Genomic DNA, 17,608 nt, shown 5'->3' with positions numbered 1-17,608 from the left:
ATGGCCGTCGAGCAATAGTAGAGAAAAATTCGCTACTCTCACCATTATCTGAGGCTTGAACGTCTTCTCTGATTTCCTGATGAATACGCTTGTGAATGGTCAAAGTTTGCCCAAACAATAATGGGCTGCCGCCTTAAATACTGTCGCGAGTGGAAGAAAAAGACGAGGAGTGTTTTTGCCTCGCGCCGACGACGACGTTGCTGCTGGTGGACCTCCCTGTTTTTCTGTGCTCCCTGTCTTCACCCGTTCTCGCCGCCGGCCTGTACGTCAAGCCGTGACATTTGGTGGAGGTGCTGGGTAACGCATCTCATGCAGCGCACCCCGCCTCGTAGTTCGAGCCCCGTCCTAAGTCCTGGCCGTCGAGTATTCTTGGAGGAGCCCTCGGCGGAAACTGAGACTCGCGCTAGCCGACGCCAGCAAGGCCAAGCGCCGGAATTCGGACTCTTGCCCGAGGGATCGCGGACATCTAGGACAGCCAACGTCACCATGGCGTCCCAGTCACAACAAACCGACCCCGCGATTGCATCGAGGATCGTCTACGTGCCTCTCACTCCAAGATCTGTCGTGCCGTTCCGTGGCGATGGCCTTGACGATGTTGAAGACTGGGTCCAAAACTATGAAAGAGTAGCGCGACATAACGGGTGGACTCCAGACCAATGCCTGCAAAACCTGTACTTCTCCCTGGAAGCCACAGCAAAGTATTGGTTTGAGAACCATGAGGCTTCATTAACATCATGGGAGACGTGCAAGAGCGAACTGGTACGCACGTTCGCGAACCAGCACCGGCGACAGCAAGCTGAAGATCTGCTCCACGCTCGCATCCAGGGACCTACCGAAAGCGTCAGGAGCTTCGTCGAAGACGTGCTGCGTCTGAGTGCCCGCGCCGACCCGCGGGCTACTGAGGAGAAAAAGGTACGGGCGTTGATGAGGGGTGTCCGGAATGACATCTTTGGAGGCCTCATCCGCAATCCTCCGACCACAGTGGCCGGATTCGTCGCCGAAGCTACCAACATCGAGCAGGCATTGGCGACAAGAACCAGTCACTTTCAGAGACTGAGAGCCCTTCCTGTCGTCTCAAGTCTTGCCTCGTCTGACCTGGGCGGAGTTGGTCTCGCCGATGTTCGAGAAATAATTCGCGACGTCATCCGCGAGGAGCTGAAAAAGCTCTTCCCTACTCCTGAGCAGCCCGCCTCTGTCTCCATCGCGTCGGCCGTTCGCGAAGAACTGCGGCACGCGCTGGCGCCAGAAGACGTCCCAATTGTAGCTGCAGCCGACCCACCAGCTCTGAGCTACGCCGCCGCAGTTCGTCGTCCGCCTCCCGCCCATCGCCAGGACCAGAGTGCTCCCGATTCCGGCCTTCGACGCCGTGAGTTCCTGCACTCGTCTGATGCACGCCTGGGACCGCCGAGACGCAGGAAGACCGACATCTGGAGGACTGCGGACCGGCGCCCACTGTGTTTTCACTGCGGTGAGCCTGATCACATGTATCGCTCCTGTCCATACCGCGCACTCGGCCTAAGGGGTTTTCACCGGGCCGATCCGTGCCCCCGCTACGGTGAGCAGCCCCGCGACATACAAGACTACCTTCGACGTTCTCCTTCACCGGTTACAGCTGCTCCTCGCACCTCTCGGTCGCCGCCACCTCGCCGCCCACCATCCCCTTCTCGCGGGTCTCGCCGTGAGAGCCTTTCGCCACTTCGGGAAAACTGAGTACGGCGACGCCTGGAGGTGGCGTTGCCGGAGTCGCACGAAGCAAAGAACCTCCGTCTACGTTAGTGTGTCCCAGCTCGACCGATGGTATCCTTGGAAACGCAAACCGTTTTGTAACCTCTAGCAATGTGAACATTCTGATCGACGGGCGCGACGTAACGGCCCTTGTGGACACCGGCGCTGATTACTCGGTCTTCAGCGGCAGTTTCTCTCGGCGTCTTCGCAAGGTTACCACCCAGTGGGACGGACCGCCCATACGTACCGCGGGCGGCCACATCGTAAACCCTGTTGGCAAGTGCACTGCCCGCGTCGAGATCCACGGTGAGACGTGCCCCGCCACTTTCGTGATATTGGAGAATTGCTCTAAAGATGTTATTCTGGGCATGGACTTTCTCCGTGAATATGGCGCCGTAATCGACATAGGGCAAAACAGGTTGACCCTCCGTGCACGTTCTTCATCGCCAGTAGCGCCCCGGGCCACAGGCTTTGCGATGAAAGTTGATGCCGACCATGTCCACTTGCCGCCGTTGTCGACAGTTTTCCTGCCGGTCCGAGCCGATACAACAGCATGTGGAGAAGGCGTTCTGGAAGGCAATGTCCAGATGTTACTTACGCGCGGCATTGGTGTTGCGCGAGGGGTCGCAAATGTTCAACGAGGGCGAGCCAACATCTTCGTGACCAACTTCAGGAACGAGCCGCAGCACTTGACGAAAGGGTCAGTAATAGCCCAAATGGAAGAGCTTAGCGACGTTCGTGAAGCAGCTGCGCTGCCTAAGGAGGCGGCCCCGCCCGGGTCACGAGACCCTACAACGTTGCCCCTGGATATCGATCCCAAACTTGAGCCTTCCCAAACACGCGAACTGCTCTCCCTTTTGCATCGGTACAACGACTGTTTTGCGACGACATCCCGAGTTCGACAGACGCCAGTCGCCAAGCATCGAATTATTGTCGACACCGCAACGCATCCGATTCGCCAACCGCCGTACCGCGTTTCCTTGAAGGAAAGGGAAACCATCCAGGAGCAAGTGCGCGAAATGATACGCGACGACGTCATCCAGCCATCCAACAGTCCGTGGTCCGCACCTGTAGTGCTGGTCAAGAAAAAAGACGGGACCCTTCGATTTTGCGTTGACTACCGGCGACTCAATAAGGTGACCAAGAAGGACGTGTATCCACTCCCACGCATCGACGACACCCTCGACCGTCTTCGTCATGCCCGCTATTTTTCGTCCATCGACTTGAAGAGTGGATACTGGCAAATTGAAGTGGATGAGCGCGACCGCGAGAAGACCGCATTTATAACCCCGGATGGCCTCTACAAGTTTAAGGTGATGCCGTTTGGCCTGTGTACAGCGCCCGCGACATTTCAACGAGTCATGGATACTGTGCTAGCCGGTCTGAAGTGGCAGACATGTCTCGTGTATCTGGATGACGTTGTCATCTTCTCAAGCACTTTCAGAGACCATCTGGTGCGTCTTGAAGCAGTTCTTCAAGCTCTTCTGAACGCCGGACTTACGCTCAAGCCTTCGAAGTGCCGCTTCGCATACAGTGAACTGAAGTTCCTTGGCCATATCGTCAGCCAAGTGGGTGTGAAGCCAGATCCCGAGAAAACGGCTGCCGTTGCATCCTTCCCTCCACCGTCGGACAAGAAGACCGTCAGAAGCTTTCTCGGTCTTTGCGCATACTTCAGGCGTTTCGTTCGAAACTTTGCCCAGATCGCGGCGCCACTTTACCGCCTTACGAAGGATAGCGTTGCCTTTGAGTGGAACGAGGAGCAACAATTAGCGTTCCGCCAATTAAAACACGCCCTTGCAACATCCCCCATACTAGGCCATTTTGATCAAGACGCCGACACTGAGCTCCACACGGACGCCAGCAACAAAGGACTAGGAGCAGTGCTTGTGCAATTCCAGGATGGCGCTGAGAGGGTTATTGCGTATGCCAGCCGAGCTCTTTCGCAGGCGGAGGGCAATTACTCGACAACTGAGAAAGAGTGCCTCGCTGTCATCTGGGCCATCACCAAATTCCGGCCCTATCTGTACGGTCGCCCTTTTCGTGTCGTCACCGACCACCATTCGCTGTGCTGGCTCGCCAATATTAAGGATCCCGCAGGCCGCCTTGCTCGGTGGAGCCTTCGGCTACAGGAGTACGACGTCACCATCACCTACAAGTCCGGCCGCAAACATCACGATGCTGACTGCTTGTCTCGAGCCCCTGTGGAGCCGGCACCGGGAGGCGAAAATGGCGAAGAGGACGGCTTTCTTGGGGCATTGGACACGGCAGATATGGCTGCTCGGCAACGCAGTGATCCTCAGATTGGTCAGCTGATGGCGCACTTGGAAGGCCACGAAGCTGCGGTGCCTCGCGTTTTCCAGCGCATGCTGCCGACGTTCAAGATAATGCACGGCGTATTGTACAAGCAGAACTTCGACAGCAGCCCGAGGTCGTGGCTCCTTGTTGTACCGGAGGACCTGCGCTCCGAGGTCGCCCAAGCTTGCCACGACGATCCTACAGCTGGTCACCTTGGCTACAGCCGGACGCTTTCACGTATTCGAGAACGGTACTACTGGCCGACACTTCCTAAGTACGTGCGTCACTACGTCAGAACTTGTCGAGAGTGTCAAAGGCGCAAAACACCACCCATCCGACCAGCTGGTCTTCTCCAACCACTCGAACCACCGCTTGTTCCGTTCCACACCGTCGGAATGGATTTTCTTGGTCCATTTCCGACGTCGCAGTCGGGCAACAGGTACATTATTATAGCGACGGACTACCTAACGCGATACGCGGAGTCCCGAGCACTTCCGTCTGCCACAGCTGTTGAGGCAGCCAAATTTTTTATCGAGTGCATTGTGCTCCGTCACGGTGCCCCTGCCGTTTTGATCACTGACCGGGGTGCCGCGTTTCTGGCCAAGCTCACACAGGAGATCCTCCGTCTCAGCTGCACCAGCCACCGCCGAACTACTGCGTACCATCCGCAAACGAATGGGCTGACGGAGCGGCTGAACAAGACCATGGCCGACATGATCGCCATGTACGTGGATGTCGCCCATCGCAGTTGGGACTCGGTACTGCCCTATATTACATTCGCTTATAATACCGCTGTCCAGGAGACGACCGGTATGACCCCTTTCCAGCTGGTCCACGGCAGACAGGTCACCACGATGCTTGACGCTATGCTACCGCACGAGCCGCCTGTCGACGTAGACGATGGCGCCCGAATAGTATGCGAGCGCGCGGAAGAAGCTCGGCAACTCGCTAGACTCCGCATCCAACACCAACAGCATGCCGACGCTCGTCGGTACGATCTCCGTCGACGCGACGTACATTTTTACCCTGGAGACAAGGTCTGGGTGTGGACGCCAGTACGCCGTCGAGGTCTTTCCGACAAACTCATAAAGCGGTACTTTGGCCCGTATACAGTTCTTCGCCGCATCGGTGAACTTAACTACGAGGTGCTGCCGGAAGGAACACGACCGTCATCACGTCGTTCACCCCGCCCTGACATTGTGCACGTAGTGCGGCTTAAGCCGTATTACGCGCGATGATCGTCTGCCCCGAACTGATTTTCCCTCCTTCTTCTACACTGGCCAGCAGGAGTTTTTGTGCGCGTGTGCGGCTTTCCGCCCTGTGCCTTTGTTTTCGTGTTAGCATCGGGACGATGCCTCTTTATAGGGGGAGGTAGTGTCGCGAGTGGAAGAAAAAGACGAGGAGTGTTTTTGCCTCGCGCCGACGACGACGTTGCTGCTGGTGGACCTCCCTGTTTTTCTGTGCTCCCTGTCTTCACCCGTTCTCGCCGCCGGCCTGTACGTCAAGCCGTGACAATACAGTGCAGAAATAAACTCACTGAAGGGGCATTATTCAAATAATTTTGATGAGAGCGTCGAATAATCGTGAAAGCTAACCAACTTTTAGAAAATTAGCAGCCAGCGCTGTAGCTCGTGAAATTAGTCTTTGTCTGATACTAACCTACACGTAGCGACAGCAGTGTCAGCGTGAAAGTAAGCTCTATTTGCTTTTCACCGGGATATGTTGCTGGGCAAGTTGGCTCATTACGATGGAATGATAAGTTGCGCAGGGAATGCGTTCGTCCCGTCTTCTCTTCACTTGTGAATGTATTTTGTTTGCGTAACCTACCTGTCCAGTTGTTTGCTGTCGCTGGTCTTGGGAGGGCTAAACAAAAGCTCTCAGCGTTGTCGCGTACATATCCTTGCCACGCCGCTTTGAGCCGAGGTGACCGAGCCGGAGTTCCTGCAGACGCCTAAAGCCCGTCCCCGTTCACCATTTCTTTCTCTGTTAGTGGAGGCCACGTCCCACTAAACGCGTCTGGTGCGGAACACTGGGCACGCCACAGCGACTGGGCTGGGGAGGCAGCTCGTTAGCAGCAGCCGCGTCGTGCGGTTGGCAGCTGTGCCTAGGTGCCTAAACAAGCTAACTGCGTAAACCGCCGCATGGCGTTTAAACGGATACTATGGGTAAGTCAAAGTAACCTTGGCTTTTGTTCATTTCCACGCCTGTTTTTCTGCATGGGATGATAGTTGTTCTGCCGCAAAAAAGCACATAATGCTGAGGAAAAGAAATGTCAAAATAAAACATATTTCCCGCCACTTAATTTTATTTCCACCAACGTCGGGAGTGAAAAACACTCCATGGTAACCTTTTCGACGGAAATGGTGGTATGCTCTAAGCTGAGAAAATATTCTTTCAGCATGCGCTCTTAAAAGAGACGGGTCAAAAAGGTAGTAAGTGCAGCAGTTACCAACTCTCTCTGCTCTTCATTGCTTTTTTACTAAATATTTACTACTCTCTTCAAGGTAGTTTGTAAAAGTAGGCCCTTCCTACCTCTTTACTGCCTATGGTGGCTAGTTCGTAGCTGCTTCGTAACCATTCCTTTAGCCGTAAAATAAAGTCTTAGAGATAATTTACACAAACTGTGGTGTGAATAAAATGCTTCTACATTTCTTCAGCGTCGTATGGTTATGTACACTGCTAAATTTTTCTACATTGGCTGCATAAATATTAAGGTTTGTTTATTTGATCAATGGATAAGAGCCACTATCCTGTAACTGAGAATAAGGCTTACCGACAATATAAAATGGATAAATGTTTACCTGTGTCAATGGAGTGCGCGTGTGGAGCTTGTCTGGATTTCGAATTTCTGCTCTTCTTTCATTCTGAACCTTTGTGCGTGCCCGGTAATGTTGTTTGGTGCCTCGTACGATTTGTATGTATCAGGTTAAATGTATTATTTGCGGCCAGCAGACACTAGTAGCTTCAACTGGTGTCCGACATTAGTCAAACTGAACATGTAGTTTTTTTTTTATTTTTCCAGTGTACATACACATATATTAAAAAATCGACGCCAACGCATAGTGCTATAAACCTACCAACATACGCTTACGCTTAAATATTTTCTGCACATTTTGTTTTTATATACGCTACCTTTATGTTTGGAACGGTAGTATTCTTAAGTAGCGTCTTGAGGTAGTAAGCTTCCCTAGTTCTACTTTTACTACCTCCAGTTACTAAGAAGGTAGAGGTATATGTGAAAAGTAACTGGTTAGTAGTTACTGAATTCTCCAACCTTTTTCGCGAGAGGGTAGCGCGTACCGCTGCCACTTATGACGTATTACGCGTCGCCAGTGCGCACGCATTGATTGGTCCCAATGTGGCAGGCGTCCGCGCGTTTTATCTTTCTTGATTACTCATATACGTATAGTACCACTAAATTGAAAGCGCAAGCCAACCTGCCCAGCCTTCTATATCGCCGAGAAATCGCCCGCTTCTCCCGGTTCCATAAATGCTATCATGAATCCCCCTTAAGCAACCCACAGCCACTCCGGCTGCCTCAGCCATGACAAGACCCACCTTCACTCTTGTTATCAGCCCATCTTTCCTCATGTTTCGTACCAATGCCCATTGACTTTTATGGCCTTCCTGCTGCTGCTGTCATTCATGCAATCACGGCCACTTCCAGCTTTTCATTGAAGAACTCATCTGTAATTACAAATACCCATCCCTAATGTAAAAATCCTTCATTGGGACATTTTAGATATTAAAAAAAATATATATATACCTTGTGCTAGGTATTGATCGCAACTGAACATACCACTACCGCAGCACCTAGCATATTTCAGTCGAAATGAAACTCGTCAAGATAACAGTTGCGCTGCTACCCAGAGATAATTTATTCCAATTTGCTGTATACTTCATAAAAGACCCGTCGCACTATTTCTCCCAGCACAGAGTCATTTCTATCCGTTCTTCCAAGGTCTCCCACGAGTAAAATTGAATTGTTTTTGGCTTCATATGTCGCCCACCTTTAGGACAAATTTACTAATTCAGTGCGTTCATGATCGCATCTCACTGCTTCCGCAGCCACATCATAATTCTTATCAAGGCTCTCCTCTCGTCTCGGCGCCCCTTCGGTAGTATACTGCGCGCGTGCTCGCTGACGTCGCGCTATTTCGAGCGCAGGCAGTCATAACCCGGTCCCGCGGATGTTTGAGGGGCTTTCTCGCAAAGGCGTCGACGCTCACTCCTTTACTGCAGAGCGTACGTGCACCGCAGCGGTCGTTGGCGAGGTAATTTCACGCATTCTCTGCATAGCAGAGCGGAAATGATGAGCCACACGCGATTCGGACTTTAACACAAGAAACAACTGAGATGGGCTTCTCGAGATTAGTGTCTCCACCGGGCTCTTCAACTCATTCAAAGTAATGCGCTGGATAGACTGGGGTAATTTGCCTGAGCTGACTAGGGCAGCTTGGAGCACGTCATTATCATTCTGGAAGAGGGATAATATGGGCTGGTTCGTACAAGTTCTTTTCCGTCATTATCATCACGCCTCATGCGTCTCCACATCACTCCTGCCCGCACAATATTGCCATGTGCATTTTCTGAGGTCAAGTGTTGCAAATTGAGGTAAGGAGTGCACATGGTGGTTAGACATGAACGCCATAATGAAAGGTACGCAGATGCCGAATATACTCAATATATATTTTCAAATTTGTGATGCTAAAATGTGCGCACAACTCTTTCGTAATGCACCCTTAAGCTGGACGGCTGAGCAAAATGAGAAGGTGCCCGAGAAGAGCAAAAATAGCAGGCACCAGGATTATCCTTTGCGTCAAAGTGCGAAGAATACTGCCATTTTTTATTTTCATTCAGCAAGTTGAATTAGCTAAACAAGAATTGCTCGCTTCCTAAAAAATATTTGCCTTCGCTTGTCCTGCAAAAAAATGGGACGGCCGGAGGTGTGAAGAAACCGTGTATTGGGCGACGGAGGCTACCGTTGTGTGTAATGGATTTTAGTTTGCGCTTTATTAGCTCAGAACATCTCTATTATGTATAGTAGCACACTGGAATTAGCACTAATTGAATTTGTAGACGTCAATGACTAATTTCTTCCAACCTTCGGCACTTGAAAAAATGTACGCTTTCTTCAGGCAGCGGCAGTCACTGCCAATGTAACTCCAGAATTTCAGTTCAATGTTTTCCCCACTGCCTCCAGCAGCGGGGTCTCTGCGCCAGCCTGCAAACCGAGTTTATGTCTCGATATGTCATTCGTGAAAGCTATTCTGTGCGCAGCGCATAACCTTCGAAGGCGACTTTTTTCTTATCGCTGAATTTTTTTTTTCTGAAGGACCAGATTAGGCCGTCTCGAAAATGTATAGTGCTGCTACTTCCGCTATGGAAAAGCAAAAGTTTCTAATGAGGAGGTGATACAAAAGCGTGCAACCTCGTCGGCAAAGCCCCTGTCATTCGCACTCGCCAGAGATCAGTGTCGGATATGTGTCGTACCGCATGCCCTAATTCCAAGGCTGCACCCACTAACCGTGGTGCATCATTAAAGGCGGATTAGGGAACCGTCTGTGGACCGCGGAAGCCACTTCTTGCTGCCAGTACAGAACTACGGAACTCTCTAGGGAACAGCGCTCAGTCACAGGTGCGTAGACGTTCTATACTGGGATGCTTCTCACTACGCATATTCATTTCTGGACCTGTGTAAATCTTGCAAGTCGCCATCTTTGTCGATTGCTCGGTTTCTCTGTGCCAGAGTGTTTAAATCCTGCCATATTTGGATGCGTTCTGGGCGCATGGTTCGCCGCTGTGTTTGAAGTACTGGCACTGACATTTTTTGTTTGCCGTTACACTTTTGTCTGAGAGCTAGCTGCCAGCTCGCACCGCATCCAACCTCTAGCGGCGTGCGCAGCTCGCCTGGCTATTATATAATCAGTGGCTGTTTTTTCTTTCGCTTGATATTTTGCACCGATAGTTAAATTTATGTTGACTAGGGTAATTTTATTCCATGGTCCAGAGCAGATAATTTGGCGTTAGGACGACGCAAGGCCATATCGCCAAAGTGCTCCAATACTACGGCAGAAGCCGCAGCCTCCGCTTGCAATAAAGCGCTCTGCGTACTCTGCCGATCACTTTCTTCACCCAGCATAATGTGTCACATTCTTCGATGGCGGATTCAACTCGCATGACTGGCCCATAGTGCAGTAATTACCGCTGCGTGGACGACTAGCTTGACCCTGTGTACCTAGGAGGAGCCTTTGTAATTATTCTATAAGTTTAGGCCCTGTCAACACTGTGATGAAAACGCCTAGAAGCGAGGTCAGTTTAAATTTAAATGCCTAAGAGTCAAGCAAATGAATAGCAAGTTCCCTTTAGCTGCGGCATTTAGCTGTCAGGAACAGCAATACCCGGCTGTTACGCTCAAGTGTGTTCAGGGCACATCCTAAACGATCTTTAGGGCGCGGACTCCGCTATGGCGACCGATGAGAAGTGGATTCACCACACTATCGCTGTCAAATAGGCGTTGAGCTTACTTTGGAGCACCATGTTCGAGGCCTCCACAGTTGGTCAGATCTCACGGTGTACCGCCACCGTCACCCTGGAATACCCAGAGTGAGCTGTTTTCCCGAAATTATTCTCTCGCCGTTCTAAAGTGCATTCCAGGGGTGTCATACAAGAGAACGAAACCAGGACAATAAACTCGATCGTAGAAGCCCTGGGTATACGGTGTTTGGTTGTATACTATGCTTGGGAAGAATCTCCAGCCCCCCTCAACCCCCCTCCCCCCCCAAAAAAAAAATGCATTAAAGAAATCACTATGTAAAATGGATAATGACACTCAACACGCCACACAATGGAATAGCAATCGAATCCTCGCGTTTTTGATTTCCGGTATTAGGAGAAGGACGATACCCTCCACATGCAACTAACTTGAGATCAAATCCCTACAAGGTCTACGCTCTTTAGTCATCTAAAACAAATAGCTACTCTCAGAACCGAGTCTCCTACCTTAGTAATGGTATCCTTCTGCAAGTTCGCCCCGCCGCGGTGGCTCAGCGGTTATGGTGCTCGGCTGCTGACCCGAAAGACGCGGCTTCGATCCCGGCCGCGGCAGCCGAATTTCGATGAAAGCAAAATTCTAGAGGCCCATGTACTGTGCGATGTCAGTGCGCGTTAAAGAATCCCAGGTGGTCGAAATTTCCAGAGCCCTTCACTACGGCGTCTCTCATAGCCTGAGTTGCTTTGGGACGTTAAACCCCAATAAACCAAACCAAACCAAACCTTCTGCAAGTTCACCTAAACGCCACATCTGACTAAGCAGCTGTGTAGCCGAGAAAAAAAGCTTGAAAGTTTCGAAAAATAGGCAATGTCCAAACAAGAACTGTGCAGCTACGGAAATCGCTACATGGGGCACAAAGGCTTCTAATATCAGCGCATTCAAAGCACGCAATGCCGTTGAGCACCCCTTAAATTTTTTCCGAGCCTCCTCGACATGACCAAGATTGAGATAAAGATTGTAGGCCGTCCCACGGCGACGCTGTATTCTTCAAGAATATTTTTACCGAGTAAGTTGGTCGTCGCTTAGTTGAGAAAATTATAGCGCACGTAAAGGACAGAAGAAGCCAGGTTTGTTCTTAACAGTACTTCGTGTATAAAAGCAAACGATCTTCCAATAAAAACCCAGTTGTTAGTAGCGCTGTTTTCCGTCCTCTTCGTTTCTTCGCTCGTCTGTCTTTCGTGCACTGTATCGTTCCCTTTTGTACCCGTATGTATAAATGGATGAAGGATTTCACTGCAGAAGCAAGCCTCAGCTGTCACTTAGTGCTCAAAAATAGAGTAAATATCGAGAATAAATCGTAGCTGGTGAACAACTTCGTCCTGTTTTGGCACGCAATGAAATATGTGTGTGATTAAATACTTTTTAAAGGTATTAAGCACTTCGTATTTAAGTGCTCCATTTGGTATTCGTATTTATTATGGAGAAACGTTAGCAGAATAACATAAGGCAGGAATAAAAGAGGTTAACGAGTTGTTAACGAGGTAACAAGCAGGCTTGTTATGTAAGCCACACTCCATCGAGTATTCAGTTCAGTAAGACATAAAAAGAGAATGGAATTCTTCTTTTTTTCACCTAAAATACGTTCTTATATGTTTCTCAAAATTTTGCAGCGGGAATAAAGAAACGTGTCTAGTTAATAAATTTAACTTCAAATTGATTAGTCGATAGATTATTGTTTCCAGCAGCGATGTATCAAGCATCCACAGAAGATATTCCTTGTTTTAAAACCAAATGGGAGCAAGTTCACTTATTGGTTTTATAGCTAAAAAATATCGTCGCAACCATTCGCTTGACGAGCGCACCGCGTATCACATATAGAAGGGTGCGTAGATGAGGTTAAGTTTTTAGTTTTCTCTGACTCTACACGTGGGAAAGGCTCAGTCGACATGAAGGCAATTGCGTGCTTCGTCGTGTACAAGAGAGGTGCCGCATTCGACAGCTGTGATCAGATAAGCAGCCACCAACCACTCTTAAGATAGGTAGTTTAACGTCATCCATCTCTTGTGTTTCTCCGTGTTGAAAAGGTAACTAGTAAGTCAACAATTCTTTTTTAGTTACAGAACTCAAGGAACTAGTCACATTGAGTTCTAGAATTTAAAAGAAGAGCCTAGCCACAGTAAACGTAACCCTTCTTTCCAACGACCAAATGGAAGTTGGAGAAATGTATACATTTTCTAACCATTAACCTTTCGAGGGAGCAGACGCGCAGAGGGGGTGGTGGTACATGAATCATTAGCTACTCTCTGGTCACAAAACGTACCCAAGAACGCTGGAAGCGCGACCAGCTTCGAGTGGTGAACGACTAAAAGATGAGGCCGAGGATTTACGCAAAACGAGGATCTTAGCACCACCGCGCCGGTCGACGACGACAACACTCGTTATCTCTACTTGCAGTCCAGCCACGTGTAGCGAGCCTATTCGTAATATTTATTCGTAATAAGGACCCGCATACAATAACAATGGTGTAAAACTAAACGAGCACATGCTACGAGCGTAGCGCTAATGGCCACAGTTTTGCTTCTCGTCACATGACAGGAAGGTTAACAGCGGTGACCTCGAAAATAACCTGCGCAGCAATGACCTCTTCCTATGTAAGGGTGGCCATGAATGTGGTTTCCAGAAGTTTGTTTGATATTGTCACGACCAGAGGAGCCGTGAAGGTAGGCGTCGGGAAGAACCCAAGACTGGGAGTCTTCTTTTAATTACAGAGCCAGGTTCCAGGACACAGAACAGAACAGCGCGCCTCGAGAGCTCACTGCCGCTTCGTCGTCGTCTTCGACTCAGCTCGGAGGCCGCGCGGCGCGTTAGGCGCGTGGCAATATTTATTTGGACAAAGATAACATGGCGAAATATGGCCACAAGGTGCAGGAAAAGGAGGCTTTAATGACTCCTGTCTAAGCCTTCACCTCGTTTTCAGCTATAGTGCGCGGTTGAAAGAATGTCATTAGTGGGGTTAGTGGCAGGTAATGCATTTGGGTTTGAATGCATGGGCGGGATGTGCAAAAATTATTAGTGCCGGCTGAAACAATTTTTAATGACGACAGGAATGGTGATAGTTGTGGAAAAGTGAAAAACGTGCCATTATGCGGCAATGTGGTGTGTTATCAAAGGCCAGTTTTACTTTTTAATGCTCTACGCTAGAGTTGCGTGAAAAATATGAAAATGCGAATCTTGCAGCACGCTTTTTCGGGGCTTCGATGTCAAAAATGATGTACGCTTTTTGAGACCCCAATTTGGAATTTAGGACGGATTGTAGGATTGTAGGCCACTTTTTTTAAATGCATTGTAGTTAGTTTTTAGTTATTACGAGGGTGCAGTAAGCAGAGGCTAGATTAAGATAATAAAATTATAAGTTATGCCGGACCAAAGACTGTTACCAAGGAACTTGTACGTTGCCATTAGTTATACTGTATTGATGTTCGGATTACCTAGTAGGGATTGAAAGTTGGTAAACTTCATGAAGTTGCCTTTCTAAATATTTATTGACATCAACCAGCTAGAGCACCATGCAATTATCGCGTCTCGGTTAGACTGTAAAAACGGGCCAGATTACTCGTAATACAGCAGAAAATTATGCAGTTGTCCTCAAGTCATGTTATGTTTGTCCGTTATGTTTGATCTCACTCAGCTAGGTCGGTATTTTAAATTTAAAAAAGTGGGGTGGACTTAACACTTCGTGCAGCTTAGGAGTGGAATGACATAACATTAGAGATCCCCTTTTACGAAGCCATGAACTGGTACTAACCGGATTTGCAACCATTTTTAATGCGAAAGCATTTCTTGTCTCATGAGTCGGGTGTAAAAGACCTTTCTGCAGTGCTCGCCGGCGGAGCGTGTCCGCACCAACTATCCATCATTCATTACAGGTGTAATTAATAGAGAAGTTGATTAAACTATGATGTAGTTTCATAAATTATTGTCACAAAATGATTGTTTTAATGAGTAAGAATTAATTGGACTAATAAATAATTAGTGAAATTTGCCAACCATGTCGATAATTATTAGTAATTTAATGGAATTGGTGAATTTTAAATGATTTAATTAATACTTTAGTAATTGAACAAATAAAATTAATTATATCCAATTGGTAACTCTAACAGTTATTTGGTCAATTGATTGTTCAGATGAAATAATTAGTTCGATTATTCAATTACTATGCACACTAGTGGGTAATTTCATTGAATCGATGAATTACTTAATTCGGAATTCGTAATTAATCAATTATAGGTTAACTAATTGATTAATTTATACTTTGGTGTGTTCATTAGACGCTCTAGCAACGGGACTCGCGTCTTCTGATGTGGTAACCCACCACACGAGTTAGAAACTGCAAAGGCATAAAGGAACGAACACGCAGCAACCTAATTGGCAGCAGTAAGAGAAACGCTTTCGCGTAACTGCAGCTAAGCACACTTAAGTGCACCCCTGGAACTTCTCTCCTCTTTGTTCTCTTTCTGCCTTCTTTTCTCCGTGGGCAGGTTGTGATGATGTCACCAGGTCGCGCGACCTCTCTATATTTCTAATTTAATTGCACCTGTCACGGTGTGCAGGCCGCTCACAATCCGATGGTTCGATTGTCACCTGTCCTGTCCCTGGGGGACAGGTTGTGATGGCATCGCAATGTCACGGTACACTGGAATCCGGTGGACCGCTTGCCACCTGCCAGATGTCACAATGCACCGTGGTGTGCCGGGTGCACAAGGAGACCATCATCAGTGCGAGAGTTTAGTGGTGACGCTTGTGACGTTTTGTGCACTTTTAGCTAAACGATACGAAAATGATTTGCAAAAATGCCCTTGGCGTTCCTGCCGTCGAAGTAATCTTTTACGCCGACGCCGACGATGCAGCGCGCCTGACGACGATCTGAAGGAAAGCTAGAGCGGCATGCACGCGAAAAAGATAACATGCTTGAGGCTGTAAGCTGGACTTGGTGGATGTCAGTTCCGAAGTATTGCAGTAAGCATGCTGCAGTGACTGTGTTCCCCTAATAACATTCTGCTGCAAAATTCTCCATTCACCACTTAAATTTCGTGTAAATTATGCAGTAGCGTGGCTTTTTGGGCTTGTTGGTACATAGTTTCAATATACTGTAGCGCAGCAAAAGACGAGGACACAAGAGACGAGAAACGATCGTGCTGTTCGTTTCTCGTCTCTTGTGTCCTCGTCTTTTGCTGCGCTACAGTATATTAAATTATGCACCCGCATATTCGTCGTAAACGTTGCCGGCATATTTTCGGCCTTTCATACCACCGTGCACTGAGGCAACATGCACAGCGTATGCAAACAGGTGGAGGCCATGAGATTGCCGACCGAAATTATTTCATGCGCTACCATGCCATATCGCATATAGTTTGCCTACGTAGGAGTTTCTTCGGAAAGTGAAGAGTTATACACATAGAGTATGGAGGGTCCACACCGCCGTTCGGTAGAACGGTCCCATGCTACCGCAGTTGCTGCAGGGGTCCTGGACTAGGGACTCCATCCATTATGGCTCCCAAGATGCTAACATCAGTGTTTATAAGTTTTGTCTCTGTTCCTGTCCACCGGGCAGGGCGGTCATTATCAACACCTAAATATATTCTTACGCCGCGGGGTGACGAATATGGTCAAAGAAGTATGACACCGACCATAAGGGTGAGGAATACAGAAGTTTGAGGTTTCTTATTCATTATTTCTTCTTATAGCTACCGAGATACCAACAAAAAAGGCAAAACAATCAAAGTGGCCTGTTTATTCGCGTCCTCCTCCCTTTTTTAGGCGAAATGCTTGAGGCCCGTGTACTGTGCGATGTCAGTGCACGTTAAAGAACCCCAGGTGGTTGAAATTATCCGGAGCCCTCGACAACGGCGTCCCTCATAGCCTGAGTCGCTTTGGGTCGTTAAACTCAATAAACCAAACAAAAAACTTTTTAGGCATCTCTAAGGTGTTTGGTCTCAAGCACCTCAATAATCTAAAGGCAGCGCCACTCCTCTCTCCTTCTCCTGCATCGCGGCTCCTTCTCTCTCTTTTCGACCGTGGCTCCCCCTAAACGGTGCTGAAGTAGCAGATGCTCTTTGGAGTGGTCGCACTACGTATCGCCTTGGTGCTTGCGTGCGCCACTCGCTTTGTTTGGCACCGCGCAAAAGAAGAGAGCAACAAAACAAGCAAGAAAAAAAGGCGCGAAAACACGTGACGGCATTTGGCCAAAGAGAGGGTCGAACGTCGAAAAAAATGACCAGGGATGGGGACTGGCGGCATTCTTCAGAGGTTGAGGTTACTTTTAGTTCATCGAGGACCTTTGGGGATACCGCACCAGGCCAGACGAGATGTTGACACCCCCATGGCTTGACCAAGTTTTGTGAAACGTGTACGGCATCGCGTGCCATGGAGGTGTAGGGTTTCTCGGCCCGCTTCGAAAAATAAGCATTCTATTACAGGTGTTTACCATGCTTTCCTGCACCTACTAAACGCGCTCAACTCTTATAGCATTGGCTAATATGTTGCTGTTTTTCAGAGCGCAGCTCTTAGCTTGGCGCCCGATCCCGATTTGAGCGGCATTCCTCGCCGTCGTTGGCGTAACTGAATGCGGAGCACAGTTCAGGATGAAAGCCTGCGATAGCTAAGAGAGCACAAGGAGGAAAGTGGATTAGAAGTATGCAGGAGAAGCGGGAAGGCAGGTTTAGCGGCGGCGACCGGCGACATCAGAATAGCGCACGCTGTCGTCTGCGTGCCGAGGAATTCACCGGTAAGGTATGCGACGAGCGCGGAGTGCCAGTTGTGGCTGTCGCTCGCTGAAAGATGGCGCAGAGTAGTGCGTGCCGCCGTCCATTAGCGCGAGGCGGAGACGGACCACTCTGCGCCCTGCCCAAGACGAAACCTAGAGCCGCTTCTGCTCACCACGGCGTCTTCTGTATGCAGTATCAAATACCGCAGCCCTCGATTCATATTTCATCGGGTTAGCTTGCTGTAAGCTCCTTACGGGATGATGTGAAGCGATTACGAAACCATATATGCCAGACTCCGATGTTACCCACGCATTGCCTTCGATTTCTGTTC

Source organism: Amblyomma mixtum, chromosome 2 (assembly GCF_055824585.1).
Source record: "Amblyomma mixtum isolate Tamu chromosome 2, ASM5582458v1, whole genome shotgun sequence".
NCBI classification, from domain to species: domain Eukaryota; kingdom Metazoa; phylum Arthropoda; class Arachnida; order Ixodida; family Ixodidae; genus Amblyomma; species Amblyomma mixtum.
This window is presented reverse-complemented; position numbering follows the sequence as displayed.